This window comes from Rhinolophus sinicus, linkage group LG03, assembly GCF_036562045.2.
Source record: "Rhinolophus sinicus isolate RSC01 linkage group LG03, ASM3656204v1, whole genome shotgun sequence".
NCBI classification, from domain to species: Eukaryota; Metazoa; Chordata; class Mammalia; order Chiroptera; family Rhinolophidae; genus Rhinolophus; species Rhinolophus sinicus.
The window spans coordinates 81,497,168-81,503,104 of NC_133753.1; the positions used below are offsets into that span (position 1 = coordinate 81,497,168).

At 35.1% G+C, this 5,937-nt stretch overlaps 1 non-coding gene across 1 annotated transcript; it reads left to right on the top strand.

Annotated features, from left to right (window-relative positions):
- The first annotated feature begins 3,304 nt into the window (after positions 1-3,304).
- Positions 3,305-3,380, top strand: TRNAM-CAU (transfer RNA methionine (anticodon CAU)). Its single transcript has one exon. It is a non-coding gene; the product is annotated as a tRNA-Met (tRNA).
- The last annotated feature ends 2,557 nt before the right edge of the window (positions 3,381-5,937 follow it).

Consider the following 5,937-nt stretch of genomic DNA (forward strand, 5'->3'; position numbering starts at 1 on the left):
ACCCTGAGTTCAGGGGTAATTTGTTATGCAGCAAAATATGCAAAGGGAAAAGGTCCATTCAAGGGCAAGAGTATGAAACATTCATTGATACTGTTTTAGATGTCACATTGTATCTAACCTTAAAGAAACTATTATAATACTTGTCAAGTTTTTATGTAGTACCAGAGAATATCAACAATTATCTGAAAAGCTTTTAATGTACTCTTTTACAACTAGATATCTGCGTGAGGTGTAATTTTCTTCACATACTTCAACCTAAGTAATAGATTAGTTGCAGAAACAGATATGAGAATCCAGCCATTTTCTATTAAGCTGGACAGTTATAAGAATTTCAAAAATGGTAAAGAATGCCACTAATTTTGTTCTTGAAAATGTTTTTTATATAAAATATGTAATATGTAATGAGTTTGTTATTTTAAGTGAATTAATATTTTTTAAATTCTCAGTTTTAATTTCTGTTTTCAATATGGATGGATACAACCCACATAGACATGAGCTTTTGGGAGTCCTCAAAAAAAATGTTTAAAGTATAAAGTGGTACTGAGGCCAAAAGCATTGAGAACTAGCTCATAAAGAAAGTCTCGAAAAATTTCAGAGAATTAATATCATACTTACAATGCTCTCTGTTCAAAGCAATTAGAGATCAACAAAAGAAATATATATATATTAAAAGCTCCATATGTTTAAACTTTTAAAAGAATACTTCTAAATAACAGATTTTAAAAATCATAATTGAAAATTAATAGTTAAAACTATATTCTTATGGCTTTACATATAGTTTTTTTGACTACATATCTACCTTGTGGGAAGCAGTGAAAGGACAGGAAATTTATAGCCTGAAATGCTAATATTAGGAAAGGAGAAAGGCTGAAAATGAGCTAAGTATTCAACTTAAGAAGTAGGAAAGAAACAACAGAATAAATTCAAGGTAAGTAGAATGGAGATAATAAAGATGAAAAAGTAATGAACTATAACAAGACCAAAATTTGATCAAGAAAAGAGAAGACACAAATATTAGGAATGGAAAAGGAAGACATAACTACATGTCCAGCAGAGATTAAAACATAATAAGGGAAGGCTATGAACAACTTTATACAATAAATTTGAAAACTTAGACAAAATGGACTAATCTCTAGAAAAATTATCATTGATTAAAATGAGAACTCAAGAAGAAATAGAAATCCTGAATAGTCCTTTAAGCAAGTTGGATTAGGGGTTTTAAATCTCCCCACAAAATAAACATCAGGTTCAGATAGGATTACAGGTGAGTTTAACCAAACCTGAAAGAACAAATTAGCACAATCTTACACAAATTCTTTCCGAGCACAGAAAAAATAGAGTTCTCCTCACCTCATTCTACGGGAGGAAATAACCTTGATCCTAAAGACAGATAAGAACATCTAAGAAAGTACAAGACAATATCACTTGAGAACATAGGTAGAAAAATAAATAAAAATTGACAGTCTGATTCTAAAATTTATATAGAAATATAAAGGGCCTAGAAGCCAAAACAATCTCAAAAAGAGCAAAACTGGAGGGATTATACTACCTGATTTCAAAGCTTTTTATAAACCTACAGTAATCAAGACAATGTGGTATTGGCATAAAGATAGACGTATAGATCAATGAAACAGAATAGAGTTAAGGAACAAACCCATACATATGAGTATATGATCATTTCATTTTCAACAAAGGTGCCAAAGCAATTCAATGGGAAAGAATAATCCGTTCAACAAATGGTGCTGAAACACCATTGAGTAGCTATAAATAATAATAATAATAAATTTCTGCCTTTAACAAAAATTGATTTAAGATGGATCATAGACCTAAGTGTAGGAGCTTAAACTTAAAAAATTGTACAGGAAAACAGGCGAAAATGTTAGTGACCTTGGGTTTTTGCAAAGATTTCTTAAATATGACACGAAAGGAAAAAGACAAAAATGATAATTTGGACTTCACCCAAATTAAAAACTTTTGCTCTGTTATTAAAATGAAAAGGCAAGCCACAGACTGAAAGGAAATATTTGCAAACTACATATCCAACAAAGTAGACAAACAACCCAATTTTAAAATGGACCGTTCACCAAAGACAGTAAATAAGCAAGATGAGCAGCATCAATTCATTGTTAGGGAAATGCAAATTGAAACCATAATGAGAAATCTCCACATACCCAATAAAATGACTATAAGTAAAAAGACCAACTGTGCCAAAAGCTGGTGAGGGTGTGCAGCGATTGGAACTCTAATACACGCTAGGAGGAATGCAAAGCATTCTGATCACTTATGAAAACAGTTTGGCAGGTTCTTAAAAATTAAACATATACACACAAAAAATTAAACATATACCAACCATACAGCCTAGCCATCCTACTCCTAGATATTTAACAAAGAGATATGAAGGCATGTGCCTATATGAAGATTTGTACATGAATGTTTATGGCAGTTTTATTTGTAATAGCCAATAATTGGAAACAATCCAAATGTCTACAACAGGTTTTGGGTAAACAAATTGTAGTATAATTCATACAAAGTTCATACAATAGAATATGACTCAGCAATAAAAAGGAACAACTATCCACACATGCAATAACATGGATGAATCTTAAAATAAGTGAAAGAAGTCAAACAAAGAGTATATACTGTATGATTCTATTTACATAAAATTCTGGAAAATGCACACTATAGTGACAGATTAGTGGTTACCTCAGGTGAGGGGATGGAGAGAAAGAGATGAATTAACAAGGGGCTTGAGGTAACTATTGGGATAACTATCTTGACTGTGCTAATGATTTCATGGGTGTATATATATATACACATATATATCAAAATCAATAAAGTTGTACACTTTAATATAATATGCACTTTATTTATACATCAGTTATACCTCAATAAAGCTATAAAAGTATTAAAAATATGCAAACCAAATCCAGCAACATATGATAACTATAATTTGAACCTAAAACTGCTCTAAAAAATAAAGTCTACTTAAAATAAACCTATAATTATGTTGGTAGGAGATAAGTTCCCAAGACCACACTCAGATTCAATGGTTTCTTAGAAAGACTCACAGGATTGAGCATACAGTCACACTCATGGCTATGATTTATTACACTGAACGTGTACAAAGCAAAATAAGCAAATGAAAAAGGCACATGGGCAAACTCCAGAGAAACCAAACAAAGCTTCCAAAATTCCGTACTCTCCCAGTGGAATCACCAGCACACACTTCATTTCCCCAGGAAAAAGTGATAACACATGTGAAATGTTCTCTACCAGGAAAGCTCATTAGAACTTAGTTCCCAGGGGCGCTGGTTAGCTCAGTTGATCAGAGCGTGGTGCTCATAACACCAAGGTTGTGGGTTCGATCCCCGCATGGGCCACTTTGAACTGCGCCCTCTTTAAAAAAAAAACTTGGGCCGACCGGGTAGCTCAGGCGGTTGGAGCTCCGTGCTTCTAACTCAGAAGGCTGCTGGTTCGATTCCCACATGGGCCAGTGGGCTCTCAACCACAGGGTTCCCGGTTCAACTCCTCAAGTCCCACAAGGGATAATGGGCTCCGCCCCCTGCAACTAAAATTGAACATGGCACCTTGAGCTGAACTGCCTCCCGGATGGCTCAGTTGGTTGGAGTGCAGGCTCTCAACCACAAGGTTGCCAGTTCTATTCCTCGAGTCCCACAAGGGATGGTGGGCAGTGCCCCCTGCAACTAAGATTGAACATGGCATCTTGAGCTGAGCTGCCGCTGAGCTCCCAGATGGCTGTTGGTTGGAGCGCATCCTCTCAACCACAAGGTTGCCGGTTGGACTCCCGCAAGGGATGGTGGACTGTGCCCCCTGCAACTAGCAACGGTACCTGGACCTGGAGCTGAGCTGCACCCTCCACAACTAAGACTGAAAGGACAACAACTTGACTTGAAAAAAAATCCTGGAAGTACACACTGTTCCCCAATAAAGTCCTGTTCCCCTTTCCCAATAAAAAACAAACAAACAAAACAAAAAAAAAAACTCAGTTCCCCAGGATTATATTGGGGGCTGGTCACACAGGCACCCTCTCCATTTAGCAGCACAAAAATTTCAGACTCCCAAAAGGAAAGCAGGTGTTTAGCATAAACCACATTGTTTGTACAAATAGTTTAGGCACAGTGAGCCATTCTTACCAGTTAGGGTAGTTAGAACGCTCCCCAAATTCCTAGTTCCCAGATATCAGCCAAGGGCCAAACTTGTAAGCAGGCTATACAAAGGATGACAGTCAGGCCTGCTGTGTTAACTCTATTTCACACAATAATATAAACTAGTTGAATTTATCCCAGGAATGCAAGGGGAGTTAACATTTATAAAATCTATAAACAGCATTCCCTGCATTAAAAGAAAACTAATCATTTCAATAAACAGAAAGTATTTAATGAGGGTAAAGGAGATCAAATATATGGTGATGGAAGGAGAACTGACTCTGGGTGGTAAACACACAACGTGATTTATAGAGGATGTAATACAGAATTGTATACCTGAAATTTATGTAACTTTACTAACAATTGTCACCCCAATAAACTATAATTAAAAAAAAGAAAATATTTAATAAAATTCAATACACATTCATTATAAAACCTTTTAGAAAAGCATAAATTAACCTGATAAAATGTATCAACCAAATGCCTACAGCAAACATTCTTTCTTTTTTTTTCTTTTTTAAATATTATTTCTTAAAACGTTAGAAGAATACTCTTTTACTTAGGAAGAGACAATAATGCCTACAATCAATGCTTCTGTTCCACATTTTACTGAAGATCCTAGCCCGTCCAGTAAGATAAGTGAAAGAAAAGATATAAGGATTGGAAAAGGGGGGAAATACCATTATTTATAGATGATAGAGTTGTCTTCCCCCAAAATAGCCAAGACACATTTTCAGGAATAGGAGTTTAGCAAGATAATTGAATATAAGATCCATATATAAAAATCATTTGGCTTTAAATGGCCAAATTGTGTACAGTGTGAATTATATCTCAATATACCTGGTATATTTTTAAAAATCAATTAAAGCTGGTGACTGTAGAGCGTTGATGAGTGGGGACTGTGTGACTGAGCATTTGCAGCTCCCAAGCTTGTGCTGTAGGCAGGGATGGCTTCATTTCCCTTCCAAAAGAGAATACCAGATTTTTAAAAAATGTAGCAGCTATATTGAGATGTACGATATACTCGTAGTTCACATACCATAGAACTTACCCATTTATACTCAGTCATCTTGCTAAACTCTCATATTCCTGATAACTTGTCTTGGCTCTTTTGGGTAGATAACTGTATCATCCATGGATAATGACATTTCTTTTTTCCGTTTCAATCCTTATACTTTTTATTGCTTTTTCTTATCATACTCCACTGGCAAGGAGTAAAAGCAACCTAGGCCCGACAATTACTAAAGTTTGGGCACCCTAACAGAGACCATGATAATCATATTGTTTAAATGTACCTTTAAAAATCCAAAAATAATCTGGAGTTAGAAGCAAAAATTAAGTTCAAAATTGAAAAATCTGAGGAAGATGCTCCACTTCAAGTGAAAACTCTAACCTTAAATGACAAGCTCTGTCATAGAGATATTATCAGCATTCCCAGGGACAGTTTCCACTGGTGTGCAGGGATATCAGAGTAGGGGAACTGAAAATTGTGGCCATACTAAAATAAAAGACAATGAAGGAGTCTTCCCATTTCTCTAACTGCAGCACAACTAGTGATTATTTAAATTTGGATATAATTACCAAGGAAGAGGATTTTCCTGGTGGTTAATGCTTGGAAGCATTAGACCTACTATTAGTGATCTGACTTTAGTGAGAGTGAGAAACTGATAAAGAACTCACTATGAGTAAAAGTAAAGTTTGTTTGTTTGTTTTTTAAATGAAGGGAAAGCCCCAGTTAAAAGAGGAAAAGAACCCACCTAAATCAAAATGT